Genomic DNA, 15,117 nt, shown 5'->3' with positions numbered 1-15,117 from the left:
CCCTACCAGAGCTAGTAACTGGTAGCTCTGGTGTCTGCCAGCCATCATAACCCCAGAGCACTAGAGTCCAATAACCCAGGTGGATCTCCCAGAATTCCCACAACAATAGATAAGCTAAGAAAGCAAAAACTAGGGGAGATAACTTGAGGATATGTTGACATTTACAGATATCCTAGATGCTGGAGCATTTTTGCTGGATCATGGTTTTTCTTTTTTTTTTTTTTTAATCCTCTCTTTTTCAGATTGCGTTCCTGATATAGACTTTCTGAGCTACCTGAGCCTAATATGGATGCACTAATAGTCTGGCTAAAAATATTTTTTAAGGTTGAAAATTTAAGTGACATAATGTAGAAGGAAAAGAGCAGTCAAAAACCAATAAATTAAAAAAAAGTAAAAAGAGCAGGGGTTAGAGGTTCCTTTAATGTGCATGAGGTTGACTAGGTTGCTTAAAACCAGTTCTATTGAGGATGATTATAAAGTCTGGACAAAATATCAAGAAGAAAAGAGCATGCTGCCGTATGAAGGCACCAGTTAGCACCTAGTATTTCTAAGCCAAGATCTGATAAAAGAGGGAAATTAGCAAAAATGAGCCCAGCATTTGGAGATACTTTCACCTTTAAGGAACTTGTAGATTTCAGAAGTGAAACCAGGGGTTGGAAGACTGAGAAGCTGAGGAGAGCTTCTTTGAGTGATATGGAGATGCAGGAATAAAAATTGGAGTTGAAGATTTGTTAAGGAGGTAGACTCCATTTAAATAGGCTACCTTTTCAGTTGGGACTCTCAAAGGGCTGCTTCCTAGAATAAGGGTAAGCCAGAATTAGACTAGCCCTGAAGGCCAGGAACTGAAGGCCAGTTTCAAATCATCTTGATCTCTGATTTGATTAAAGCAAACTTCTATTGGCCTTGGTGCTTGACAAAAGCAAAAGTAGGTTCTCTGGAGGAAGGTAATATCACCCAGATCTTTAAATTAATTTTACAATCTTCAGTGTCTTTCACCCAATAAAAACCCAATTCATTCATATAGAAATAAAAGAATTGACCTAAACCAAGGATGATAGAAGTACATTATCAGGTGGTTCAGTTACTGGTGTTTCCCAGACTTTAAAATAACAATGATTAATAGACAAGGAAGAAGAATTTTGGCAGAGAACTATCAATTGTAAAAAAAAAAGAAAAAATCAAAAAGAAATTCTGTACAAAATAAATATCTGAAACTAAGAACTTACTGGGCAGCTTACTAGCATTTGGTGCAATTAGAGAGAATTAGTAATTTGGTATATGGAGAATAAGAAAATGTTCAGACAGAATCACATAAACAAAAGAATAGAAAATGTAGAAAAGAATATAAGAGACATATGAGATAATGTGCAAAGATCTGACATATGTGTAATTGGAGTTCTGTAAGAAGAAAGAATGGGGCAGATGCAATATTTGAGGATATAGTGGCTGAGAAATTTCTAAAACATATTAAAGAAGTCAAGCTACATATTCAAGAAGTACTGTGAACTCTGAGCAGGATAAATATGGAGGGGGAAAAAGCATATCTAAGCAGATAATAGTAGAAGTGCTGAAAAATCATAGCAAAAAAATCATTAAATCAGACTAGGAGAGGTTTTATTGCCAAATGAGCCACAATGTCTTATAGTTGACTGTTCAACAGAAACAATGGAAGACAGAAGATACTATAATTATAACTCAATGCAAAAAAGTATATTATATATAATTTATAATATATAATTATAATATAATATAAATATATAAATATAATATATAATCAGTCCACAAAATAATATCCTTCAAAAAGGAGGATGAAATAAATATTTTTAGATAAACAGATACTGAAAGAATTTATCATCAGAAGATCTGTTCTAAAAGAAATAGTAGTGAAGTACTTCACATAGAAGAAAAATAATTCTACCTGGAAGCATAAAAATGCAAAAAGGAAGGAAATCTATGGAAAGAGTAAACATGGATGCATCCAAATGGTGTTGGTTGTATTAATCAATGCTTCTATCCTGCTGGTTTAAAAATGTAACAAAAAGAGCACAAAATATGAGCAAGGGGAAATGGAGTACAATTATTCTAAAGTCCACACATTGTCTAAAAATGGTAAAAATACTGTTAGACTTAAAAGAATAAAGGGTGCGTAATGTAGAGTAAACTTTAAAAGTAAAGAGAATATGTAACTAAATAGCTAATAGAGAGGAAGGAAGTGAAATAATAAAAACTACATAATTAATTGAAAATAATACAAGAAAGAAGAGAAAACAATATGAATATGGAAGATTTAACCCAAATAGATCAGTTATTTAACATTAAATGTAAACAGATGAAATATAACAATTTAAAGACAAATATTTTCAGACTGGATTCAAAAATAAATCCCAACTGCACTCTGTTCTAATACTCACAGATTAAATACAAGCATATGGAAAGGTTGAATGAGAAAGGATTATAGAAGATATATCATACAAACAGCAACTAAAATAAAGTTGGTATAACTAAACAAATAGACTAGACTACAAAGTGAGAAATATAAGATAATGAGAGATAAATCATAATAATAACTGTCAGTCTTTTAGAAATAATAATTTAAAATTATGTGTGTCTAGTGAAATAGCTTCAAAAGATATAAAGCAAACATTGATTTTAATAAATTGTAAATATGGACAAATCATACTAAAGTGGGAGATGAGACTTATAATCTCTTTAAATAACTGCCAGTTTGAGCAAATATAAAATATAGAAGATTTGAATGATAACAAACATTATCTGATATATAAATGTTAGCACACATGTAAACCTGCATCTAGCAACCGTGGAATACTTAATACATATGCCATGTGCTTGGCTGCAAAGCAGGTCTCTCAACACATTTAATCAGATTGAACATCAGAATATGTTCATTAAACAGTTTATGCTCAAAATCAATGACTAAATGTCAACTAGAAAATTTCCAAGTGTTTGGAAATTAATAAATACCATTGTGAATAATACATAGGTTTAGAGAAGAATTGCCATAGAGATTAGAAAACATTTCAAACTGAATGTTAATGAAAATATAACATATTAAAATTTGTGGAATGCAGCTAAAGTCCTCCTCAGAGATGAACTCATAGACTTGAATAAATTTATTATAGAAGAAGGGCTTAAAATCAGTGATTCATCTTAAAATCATTAAATAGCAAATTAAATTCAAAGAAAGTAAAATAAAAGACATAATGAGGGTAAAAGTAGAAATTTACAAAATAGAAAAAAATATGTAATAGAGCAAATTAAAAAGCCAAAATTTGATTTTTAGAAAAGACTAATAAAATGGATAAACTTTTGGTGTGATTAACCAAGGAAAAGAGAAAGAAGGCACAAATGTCCAATATTGAAATGAAAGAGGGGGACATCATCACTCATCTTAAAGACATTAAAATGATGCGAAGGAAATATTATAAGCCAATTTAGGCTAACACATTAAAGAATTTAGATAAACAGTTCCTTAAAAACTCAAGCTAACAAAACTGACGTGGGTGAAAGAGAGAATATGAATCCCTCTAGATATTAAAGAAATAGAATCAACAATTGATAGCCTTCCCAGATGGGATTAAATTTTACCTTTGAATTTCCAGTACCAAGTAGAATGCCTGATGTGTAGCTCACAGAATAACTAGTTGAATGGATAAATAAGTCTCTAATATTGAAATATTCCTACTGTATTGCTAATATTTGCTTATATATCCGTCTCCCCAGTTAAACCATGGGTTTGAATGGAACATGGTGTCTTAGCTGTCTTTGTATCCCCAGCATCCAGCACCAGTATTTATAACTGGTCGATAAAGGTTTGTTGAATAATTGAATTAAAAAGGAAGAGAACTAACATTTAGTGAGTGTCTTTTATACACAAGTGTCTACAATAGGAACATTTACATAATTATCTTTTTCTTTTTTTAAAGTTTTTATTTAAATTCCCTCCAGAGTCAAGGTAAACAAAAACAAAAATAAACTGTTGGTACTTCATCAAAATAAAAAGCTTCTGCACAGCAAAGGAAACATTCAATAAAACTAATAGGTAACCTATGGAATGGGAGAAGATATTTGTAAGTGACATAACTGATAAAGGGTTAGTATCCAAAATATATAAAGAACTTGTACAACTCAACACCCCCAAAATGAATAATCCAATTTAAACAATGGGCAGAAGAACAGACATTTCTCCAAAGAAGATATACCAATGGCCAAAGATGCATGAGAAGATGCCCAGCATCGCTGACCATCAGGGAAATACGAATCAAAACTACAATGAGATATCACCTCACACCTGACAGAATGACTAAAATCAACAACACAAGAAACAACAGGTGTTGATGAGGATGTGGGGAAAGAGAAACCTTCCTACACTGTTGGTGAGAATGCCAACTGGTATAGCTACTGTGGAAAACAGTATGGAGGTTCCTCAAAAAATTATCTTACTTATTCTTAATGATACGTTTATGACAGGAATTTTTAGTCCCATGGAGGGACTACAGCTGAAATAATTAACTTGCTCATGTTCAAAAGTGGCAGAGCCAGGATTGGAAGTATCTTCAAAGCCCATTTCTTTCCACTGTACTAGTGCTTTCCAAATTGACTGTGTGCACCTTAGGGGGGTACTCAATCAAGGAAAGAAAATTTTAGAACAAACTGGGAATGGGAGTTTGAGACAATAATTTGAGATCATACGCTTTAGCTTTTTCATCTGGTACATTTACTATTAAGAAAATACCTATAAAATTGATTAAACTTTATAAAAGTTTAGTAAAACTAATATTGAGAAATTGGGACCAAATGGTAGTAAGGTTTTCTATATTCTGAATAAAAGGATCTTGGTTTCTACTCTCACTCAAATATTTGGATTCTTATCTAGTACTTTATATATATTCTTTATAAATGGTATATTCTAAATATCAACAAAACAAAACAAATGTAGCTACCACTTTTCATGCAAAATTGTGAAATTAGCCAGTAGCTTCTTAAGAATGGCTTTCTACGCTATCTTTGTTCCAAATTTCATTTGGAAATGTGAACTGTCAGCTAAGCTGAATTTCCGATGTCAGTTAGATGTTGTTCATGGAACACAGGGTTAGGAGGTATCCCACCCTCCTAGCTCATTTCTGATCTAAATCACAATGCCATCCCAGAAGATCCAGCCAAATTTGAGTCTCAAGCATTTGTTACTTTCAAAGGAGTGTTATTGCTTTGGATACATTTCAGAAATAAGTGATTTTTAAAAGTCTTTGAAAACAGCAACCACCAAATTTCCCTGCCTAATGACTTACCGTTTAAGCCAACTTTAATAAACTTGCACTTAAACTAAACAAACCTGATGACCAAAAGGAAAACTTTATTAAGAAATTAACTCCAATTATTACAGTAAGCATCTCATTCCAAGGTAACAATTTTAGAGCATGAAAATAGTTCAGTGTTAATGAATTCCAAAAATAAATTACTGATACCTTGCTAATTTGTTTTAAGTGGCTCAATTTGCTATATAAATCAGGGAAATGGCTTCTACTCACTGACTATTCTTATCTTTGATGTTTTATTTTCTTGTATTTGATTACACTGTAAAGTGAAGGCTACAGCTGGGAATTCATTACTAAGATCATTAAACCACCTGGGACATAGGTGAGTATAGCCCATACCACATGTTCTTGAGACCTTTGAGAGCAGGGTGGCCTCATGTTTAGTTACCTTCTTATCCCAACTTTTTATGCCTGGCTTATCTTTGGGTATAACCCTTACCCTATAACCATTTCCTCCCTCTTTCCCAACCCCAGTGGCCATGCATTGCTAGGCACCAGCAGCCAGATTTGATTTGATTTACATTAATTTGATTAATTTGATTCATAATTAACTTGGTCTGTTCCATTCTTTAGGGGATTTTTTCTCTATTAGGATGTGTAGTCAATCAAGCTTACCTTTATTCTTTGATCCTGAAGAAATTTTGCCAACATTTGGTAGTTTCAATTATCCTGGCTTTATTTATTAAATATGAATATTTTATTTATTAGATCTGTTTTTGTCCTTGCAAACGTTTTAGGTAACTCTTGAGTCATGCCACATAGATACGTTCTAGTGTGACCATGCATGTCTTGGTTTGAAGGCCGAACCGTCTGGGCGCATGCTGTTGTGGTGTGTGCTGCTGAGCTCCTGGGCCTGGGGTTGCTAAGGGGGTGAGTCTGTAGTTAAACACAGAGTCGTCCTCTAGGGACCCAGCTGGTAACATTCTGCTCTATTTAGTCAATTTTACAGGCTGGCCTTTACAGATTTGGGGTAGGCCCTAGAGATTAGGGAGGTTTATAAGCACTTGTGTCTGTTCCAGGGCTCAGTCATCTTGTTCATTAGAAAGATAGACTAGTGAGCCTCCACTGACTAATGTGTTCTCACAATTCAAAATGGTTTATGATGTTTCCACGTTTTATGAAATTTACTGAAGGACAAATGTGTTGATGGAATCTAACTTCTTGAAGCAGTAATGTCTTCCTTCCAGTCTTTAGATAGATTTACTAAAAACTCATTAATGCTAGCAGGTCATTAGAAGTTAACATTTCTCACTGTAGTGATATTCAGTTTGAATTGGAATAGCATTTATTTTCATCAGTGATCCAATTATTGTTGTTGGTTGAGGTGTGGGAATTAGGACTTCTAGATGATCAGATTTTCTTTTCCTGAGACTCCAACAGGAATAAGCAATAATGTCACAACCCCTTTACAAATTTCAGATAGATCGTACATATGGTTGTAAAGCTAAATTGCATTTTTTCCGATTTAAAATTTATAGAATGATTCTGCACTAAAGACTGGACCAACAGCATGGATTTGGGCATACTAAATACATTAGCACAGATAAATTCTCTGAGGAACAAGGTAAAAAAGAGCTTGGAAAAAAGTCCTAGAATCTTTATTCATCCATAATAAAAAGTTCTTTTTAGTGTAATGAATACTATGTGTCCCTATATTTGTGTCTCCATATTTCTCTCTGAATCTTACTTCCTCAAAGCAATTTCTTAAAAATTCATAAAATAATATAGAACTATCATAGAATCATAGAATGTGAGAACCAGAAGATATCTGATTTATAATATTTAATCATAGCTATTCAAGATAGCCTGTTAGGAATTCTTCAGTCGCTCTTCCATTAGCATTTCCTGGAATCAGGAATTGTGGAAAGCACTGGGGGTAATCTTATGCTCTGCTGATTAGGATCAGTGCCTACAACATAAAAGGGACTTAGAAAAAATGTTTACAGAGTGAATGAAGGAATGAATGAATGAATGGAAGAGAGGAAATATACTGGATGGACTGAAATGCTACTCTCTGCTCAGCATTACTATTACTTAATGTTATGAAAACAAAAGAAGCATAATTCCTTTCAGTTTGTGAATGCAGTAAGCTCCTAGTTCCTAATTTTATTTTCCTCCTCCTTTAACATTATCTGCCTACAATCTATTTTTTTACACAACAGTGATCTTTCAAAAAACATAAATCATATTCTATCCTATTTCTGTTTTAAAATCCTCTAATGACCTCTCAATGCATTTAGTACAAAAATTCAACCATTAATCACAACTTACAAGTATGTGCTTGCCGACTTATCCATTCTCATGCCCATAGCTCTTTTTCTGTCACACTGCACATTAGTCACATTGACCCTCTTTCTCTTCATAGTTTCCAACTCAGGACTGTTGCACTGACTATTCTCTGGACCTGAGAGGCAGATCTTCACATACCTGGCTTCTTCCCATTATTTAGTTCTCATCAAAGGTCACCTCTTTAAAGATGCCTTCCTTGACCACCCCAACACATTTCCATGATGCTCCCTTCAGCACTCCCTGCAAGGTCACTCTCTATTTGTATACAGCGGTAATGGCTTCATGGTTTTGTTTTCCAGGGCAGTCAGGCAGTCATTTTTAATGCTGTGCCTCAGCATCTAGAACAGAAACTGGTACAGGTTGAATGAGTAAATGCTGAATTTGTGATTACATTCTTAAAATCCCCTACCAGAAAGAGTCAGGAAGGAGCTTTGAAGATTGATCCTGCCCTTGTCTGAGCTCCCATAGTGCTCTGTGTACGCATATGTAATTACCACATGATATCCTAGCTCTTCATCAGCCCATCTTACTCACCAATTGTAATCCCTTAGTGGGGAAGGCTCTCTAGCATCTCACAGTGCTGGACATATAAGGAGATTTTAGTAAGTTATTTTGGAGAAAGGATGTTTAAACTTATTAAGCACCTGTTTGGCCAAATAGAATGAAAGCAGATGTTACTTTGGGTAATATTTATTTAAAGGTTAAGAGCACAGACTCAGAAAAACTCATGTAACCTTGGGAAATACTTAACGTGGTGAGAATGCTGGTTGCTTGCCTCCAGATCCCTTCTCCATCTCTATGTCTACTAGCAGAACTCTGCTTTTATTTTAGACAACCATGGGTCCAGCAGAAAGATTTCGTTTTCTTCCTTTCTTGTAGCTAGGGGTAGAAAATGATATGCCAATAGATGATGTTGGGTGGAGTTTGGGGAAGACTCTGATGGATTGATCCAGCCCTTACTCCCCTGTTGTGGCTTGAAATATTTGGCCACAATATTTTGTTGTTCTTCCACTAAAGAGAAGAGTCTATTTTCCTAATCTTTGAATATGGGCTGGCTTTGTGATTTTCTTTGGTTAATAGAAGGCACCTACTTGATAAATTCATGAGAGATTTGAAAGCCTATTTGAAAGCTTTTAAAGTGTTAGGAATTCTTTTCTTTTTCTTTTTTCTTTTCTTTTTTTTAGAGAGAGAGGGAGAGAGAGTGCATGCACACATGGGAGTAGGGGTGGCTTGGGGGTGGAGGTGGGGAGGGACAGAGGGAAAGGGATAGAGAGAATCTTAAGCAGGCTCCATGCCCAGTGCAGAGCCTGACCTGGGGCTCTATCTCATGACCCTGAGATCATGACCTGAGCCAGAATCAAGAGTCAGACACTTAACCAACTGAGTCACCCAGAGACCCTGAAGAGTTAGGAATTCTTAGCCCTTTAAGCCCATGTATTATATTAAGGTTGGCCCAGGGTCTTTAGGTGTAATGTATTTCTCGTCATAGTGTTCAGTGAAGGTTTCCCTAATCTTCTCTAAGGATAATAGAGAGATTTCAGTCAGAAAGAAGGGGGATGAAGTTTGGGAAATAAAAGGAGAGCTAATCACCTTTTTGGCATAGGGTTGGTGGACAGAGGGAAAGCAAGAGGCAGAATATGGAACCAATGAAATATGTGTCCTGATTTTCCCTCTCCTGGCTCTAGCCTGGGTTGAAGGAATGTTTGGGAAGTTGATGGGCTATCAATGTCATATGGCTCTTTCTTGTTCCCCTAACTGGGACTCAGGGAGGAGCTTAGGGGTGAGGGTAAATACTCTGACCAGTGTGTGGAAGGCATGGATTTGGACACTAACATGAGAGACAGTCAGAGTGAGGTGACTTCACAGCAGGGGTTGAGAAAAGGCCATCAGGCCAGGGTACTTACTGGATGGAAGCTGCAGGGTAAACCAGGGGTTTGAAGCCAGTAAGAATTGAGAAAAAGATGAGTTGGCAGGAGGAAGAGGCCAATTTCTTCTGGGAACAAAGTCCAAGCCGAAGGAATGGACCATAAATGTGCTGGCCATAAACTGCAACAGCAGAGGCCAATGGGGCAAACTGTAACCAGGAGAACAGGGGATGTCAATTCAGAGACTAGCAGATGCCAGTCCAAAGACTGGCATGAGGCTGAAGGCCCCTTTACTCCAATAACAGGAGAATATAACACCTCAAATGGTTGCAGCTTTCCTGGAGGTTGGGCAGGAAGGGGCTCCTGTGAGGCTGAGCATTTTTATTCAAATGACAGAGCATTACTTGAAGGTTAAATGACCACATTGTACTGGAGATCTCTCTATTTATGTCTTTAATATGTCTCTATTTAAACCTGCTAGGCAAAATGTGGAGACACGGGAAACAGATTGGTTTTCGACAAAATAAAGAATTTAAGTTTTGCGGCACATCTGAGTTTTTATGTCAGTTACATTTTATGAACCTGTTTTGCTCTCCAAGGTCCCCTCTAACTTTCAGTGTTAGGGTTTCAGTACATTTCCATTATATATCAAACTTCCGTAGCAGCCTCATTAGAGGTCTCCCTACTTCCTGACAATCTTCCCTGAGATTTCTGTCTCTTGTAGTAGAGCAAGAACAGACTTTATCAAATACTTCTTTATTCTTTATTCATGGGATTTCCCTGCTCAGAAGCATTTTGTCTTTAAAACTGCTTTCAGGGATCTTAACATTGTCCATTTCCTGTTCTGTTTGAGGCCCTTTGCAGGATCAGATGTATTTACCATGTGTTGATTCTCCTGGTCTTGGTCTTGGTCTTTTTGGAAAACCAAAAGGCATCTGGGGTCTCCTTTACACTTTTGAGCTTTAAACTACGCTCAAGGCTTTTCTTTTCCACATTAACATAAACTGTCTTTTGATTAGCCCTTCATTATTGTTTTTACCTCCTGGAAACAATACCTTAGTGATGTTTGACACACATTTTTATTTGCTGTGAATGAACTATAATGGGCGATGTGTATGGTTCATTTTTCTGAAACTTTTCTGTAAGTCCCTGCATGCATCAAGGATTTTGATTTTTATAATTCATTCTCTAAGTATATTCTATGCAGTTCTTCCCTTGGAAGAAAACTCAGACAGACTTCATAACATTTCTGGAAACTGTTTTCTGGTTACTTCAAGTCAAAGAGCAGAGTTGAAGTTTAGTAATTAAAATGTCCAGCCTCCTGTACTAGTTAAAATTTTGATCCTGTTTTGTATTTATGGCTTTCCTCCTTTCCCAGAATCAGCAATACACAGGTAGGAAGTTGGGGGAAAATGGGGGTTTACTTTTTCCTTTTTCTACTCCTTACTATCTCACCAGCTACATTTTCTGATCCCTCCAGCACCACCTCCACTCCTGGCCCCAAGCAACAGCTGTTCCACTTTCTTCCACTATACATTAGTTTAATCTGTTCCAAACTTTCACGCAAATGGGCTCATGTAGTTTGTACTCTCTTGCAATGACTCCTTTTTCTCAACCTAATGTTTTCAAGGTTCATCCATGCTGCTTCATTAATATTTTTATTTCTGAGTAATGTTATATTTTCTGAATATATTAGTTTGTTTACCTGTTCTCTCATTCATTATTTTTCTCTGTGTATTCTTTTGGAAATTGTATAGATTTAGCTTTTATGTGTAGGACTATGTGCATTTTAACTTGTTATTTTTTGCACAGTCTTATACAAGGAATGGGGTTCATTTTTTTCCATATAACATATTCAATTATTCCAGCACTGCTTGTACAAAAGCCTTTCTTCTCTCTCTTGAGTTACTTTGACACCTTTGTCAAAAATCCATTAACAAATAAAAAGTAAAAATCCATTAACCACATGTGTGGCTCTGTTTAAGGATTCTATATTCTGTTCCACTGACCATAAATTTATCCTTCAACCGACACTACACTATTTTGATTGCTGTAAGTCTTGAAATCTGATTAGGCCTCCAAACTTCATTGTTTTAAAAGTTTTTTTGATGTTCCATGTCATTTATTTTTCATGTTAATTTTAGAATCAGCTTATCAGGTTCTACAAAAATAGGCTACTGGGACACCAACCTGTCCCTTATCCCCCTCTTCTCTCTGCATCAGTTATAATCCAACCTTTCTGTAAAACTACCAGTGTTATAATATGTTGAGAAGACTATCTGTGTAGTCAGTAGATGAAATTTAAAAAATAAACTTCTTTATAGGATAACTTTTTAAAATATTTTTTTCTACTTTAAACTGTGCTACTTAACATTTGCTAAGTAACATCTTTAAGTATAAACATCTTAACCTCCTGGGGATTTCTTTCAATGGACTGGAGTCCCCAAAGTGGGATTGTTGAATCAAAGTTTATGTAAATTTAAAATTTTATTGAACAAAAAATTCTAAATAGAATATTGGCAAACAGAATACTATAATGCCTTCAAAGAATAATATGTCATGACTAAGTAGAACTCATCCCAGGAATGCAAAGTTATCTCACTATCAGAACCTATGAGTTTAATTCCTTACATTTACCAATTAAAGAAGAAAGCCATATAATTGTATCGATAGATACCGAAAAGCTTTGAATAAAAGATAGAAATTACTCATAGAAAGTCTAAGTGCAATAAGAATAGCAGAATATGCTTAAATAAGATAAAGACTATCAGAAATAAATAACAAATATTATTCTAAATAATGAAACATTAAAGACATTTCTGTTACATTTAGAAAAATGACAGATGAGCAGTACATTATTATTATTCAACATTATTTTAGATGTTGTCTAAAATGCAGTAAGAAGAAAATGAAATAACACCTAAAAAAATGGAAATAAAAACAAAACGATTTTTGTTTTATTGTCTATGATATATCTGCATATCCTTAGAAATTGTTATGGACTGGACTGTGTCCGCTCTCCCCCATCCACACTCCCAAAGTCATATGTTGAAATCTTAACCCCCCCAGGGGATTGATCATATTTGGAGAAAGGGCCTCTAAAGAGGTAAATAAGGTTAAAATAAGCTTGTAAGAGTGGAACCCTAATTCAGTACGACTGGTGGCGTTATAAGAAGAGGAGATTAGGATGCAGACAATACAGATGACCATGTGAGGATGTTGCAGGGTTGCAGGCTTCTTGTCTCACTGAGTTGAAAAATGAATCTCGTGGGCACAAAAGGGTGAAGCGAAAAGTGAAAGTTTATTAAGTGGAGGTGAGAGCAGAAAGGAAAGAAAAAAGCCGTCTAGAGTGAGGGGGTCCCAGTGGGTTACCACTGAGGGTTCTTGGTGTCAGTCTTTTATTGAGAACTGACTGGGAAGCTCATGGCCTTGAGATTCTTGGACCGTCTTGGTTTGTTCCCTTATTTCTTGTTCAGCTCTGTCTCAGCATCTCCACTTTGCCAAGAATAGTTTTTGGAGCTTAATCAGTGGAGTCGGTGCCTCCTATCTCTCTGGACTTAACCCTTTCCCTGCTCACGGGACGGGACATGTGGGCAGAAAAGCTATACTGGGATTGTGAGGAGTGACTGATTGTATACTTTCTAATTAGTGGGGGTTAGGGATAGCACAAATCTCCAAGGAATCTGGAAGCAAGGCTTTCAGGACCTTGAGGGGCCAGCTGCTGCCAAGATAAGGTTACTTTTATACATTAAGGCACTAAGGCAGCCAAGAGTTCTTGAGGAAGGTCATACTCTGCGTGTTTCAGGTATCTATCAGTGGGCTGCAAGCTGTAAGGAGATTTAGTTTAAGCTGCATTTCTTTTGCCTTTGTTTCCCACATCAACGGCACAATGAGAAAGCTTTGTTTCTTCCTGTAAGCCAAGGAAAGAGGCCTCAGGAGAAACCAACCCTGCTGACACCTTGATCTTGGACTTCCAGTCTTCAAAACTGTGAAAAAATAAATTTCTGTACCTTAAGTCACCTGGACAGTGATATTTTGTTAAGGCAGCCCTAGAAAGCTAATACAGAAACCAATGACAAACTCATCCTAGTAAAAATGTACAAGTTATAGTAAGAGAATTTGGTTAGATGTCTGGATAGAAGATAATTATATATAAGCCAAAATGTTTCTGTATTATTTATGACCACCTGTACATGGAAACCAGGAACAAGTTATAAGTAGAATTACCCGTATGGCAAAGGTGAAATTCTGATAGCTTGATCTTTAGCTACTTCTGTAAACACTGGCTATTATGATATTTATTTATAACTATCTTAAAGGGAAATTCTTTGGCTTCAATATAAAAACATTCAGCTCTATACCACCTTAAATTTACTGCTGCCTTGACAAAAATTAGACATGTACATAATTGTTTCTCTTCTTCGAAGGAAAGGTTTATATTTTTTATTTTATTTTTTTATTTTCATAGATGTCTCATGCTTTATTTTTACCCTGCGGTGATTAAGGCCACGCCCCACTTGGCCGTTGGTGCTGTCTCTGCAAAGACGGAAGGGCAGCCTCCTCCGAATGCCCGAACAGCTGCCATCTTTCCTGGCCTCAGGGGCGCTCAGAGTAGGCACAGCAGTGCTCCCACAGCCTCACCGGCGTTCTTCCCCGGCCTTGCCGGCTCTCCAGACCTGGTCTGCCTCAGACTCTTGCTGTGAAGCCTTGTTTGTCTGCTCTAAAGATGCACACTTCTCATCAGGTATGTCTGCAGGGACACCCCAAAGGGGCGGTTCTGAGACGCAGAGTAGACGAGCATTCTCCCTCAGCTGCTGGGCAGTATTGATATTTTTTTTTAATTTCAAGTTTTTATTTAAATTTAAGTTAACATATATGGTAAAATTCATCACCTACAACATCCATTGCTTATCACAGGTGCCCTCTTTAATACCTATCACCTATTTAGCCCATCCCCCACTTCTCTCCCTCCATCAACCCTCAGTTAGTTCTTCTATAGTTAAGAGTCTCTTATGGTTTGCTTCCTTCTCTCTCTCTCTTTTTTAAAGGGAAGGTTTAATTTATTGGGAACATTTATTGTTAAGTAGTTTATTTAAGTTACAAGTGTAATAAATGTGTAAAAATATTGACCATCAGCAGGAAATTATTGCATGACACCTTTTTAGTTTCACTACCTTTCAAAAAACATACTGTCCAAGAAACAATCTGAAAGTAAATAATTTATATTAAAGTGTAATTGTCTAATGACACACACACAATAGGAACCTATTATTCAAATTTGCTTTATTAAAAATAAAACTCATGGTACTCTTCTATTTTTAATCTCAATTTTGAACTCTATTTAAAAGCTGTTTGGGGGCACCTGTGTGGCTCAGCTGGTTAAGCACCTGCCTTTGGCTCAGGTCATGATCCCAGAGTCCTGGGATTGAGCCCTGCATCAGGCTCCCTGGTCAGTGGGGACCCTGCTTCTCCCTCTGCCTACTGCTCCCTTTGCTTTTGCTCTCTCTCTCTCTCTGTGTCAAATAAATAAATAAAATCTTTAAAAAAAAGCTGTTTGAGGAAAGATATATTAGAGATGTCATTTTACAGCTTTATCAGATTTTCTCATTCAATCTTCTTTTCTGCAATTA

General features: G+C 36.1%; 1 long non-coding RNA gene across 1 annotated transcript in view; it reads left to right on the top strand.

Moving 5' to 3' along the window:
* The window catches only part of LOC117796469, a 35,171-nt gene extending 20,950 nt beyond the window's left edge, over positions 1 to 14,221 (top strand). The window contains exon 3 of the long non-coding RNA XR_004621001.1: positions 13,956 to 14,221. This is a non-coding gene — a long non-coding RNA (uncharacterized LOC117796469). The remainder of the gene's footprint in view (positions 1 to 13,955) is intronic.
* Positions 14,222 to 15,117: the final 896 nt, after the last annotated feature.

Source organism: Ailuropoda melanoleuca, chromosome 2 (assembly GCF_002007445.2).
Source record: "Ailuropoda melanoleuca isolate Jingjing chromosome 2, ASM200744v2, whole genome shotgun sequence".
Taxonomy (NCBI): domain Eukaryota; kingdom Metazoa; phylum Chordata; class Mammalia; order Carnivora; family Ursidae; genus Ailuropoda; species Ailuropoda melanoleuca.
The sequence above is the reverse complement of the archived record's forward strand: the minus strand, read 5'-3'. Positions and strand labels throughout refer to the sequence as shown.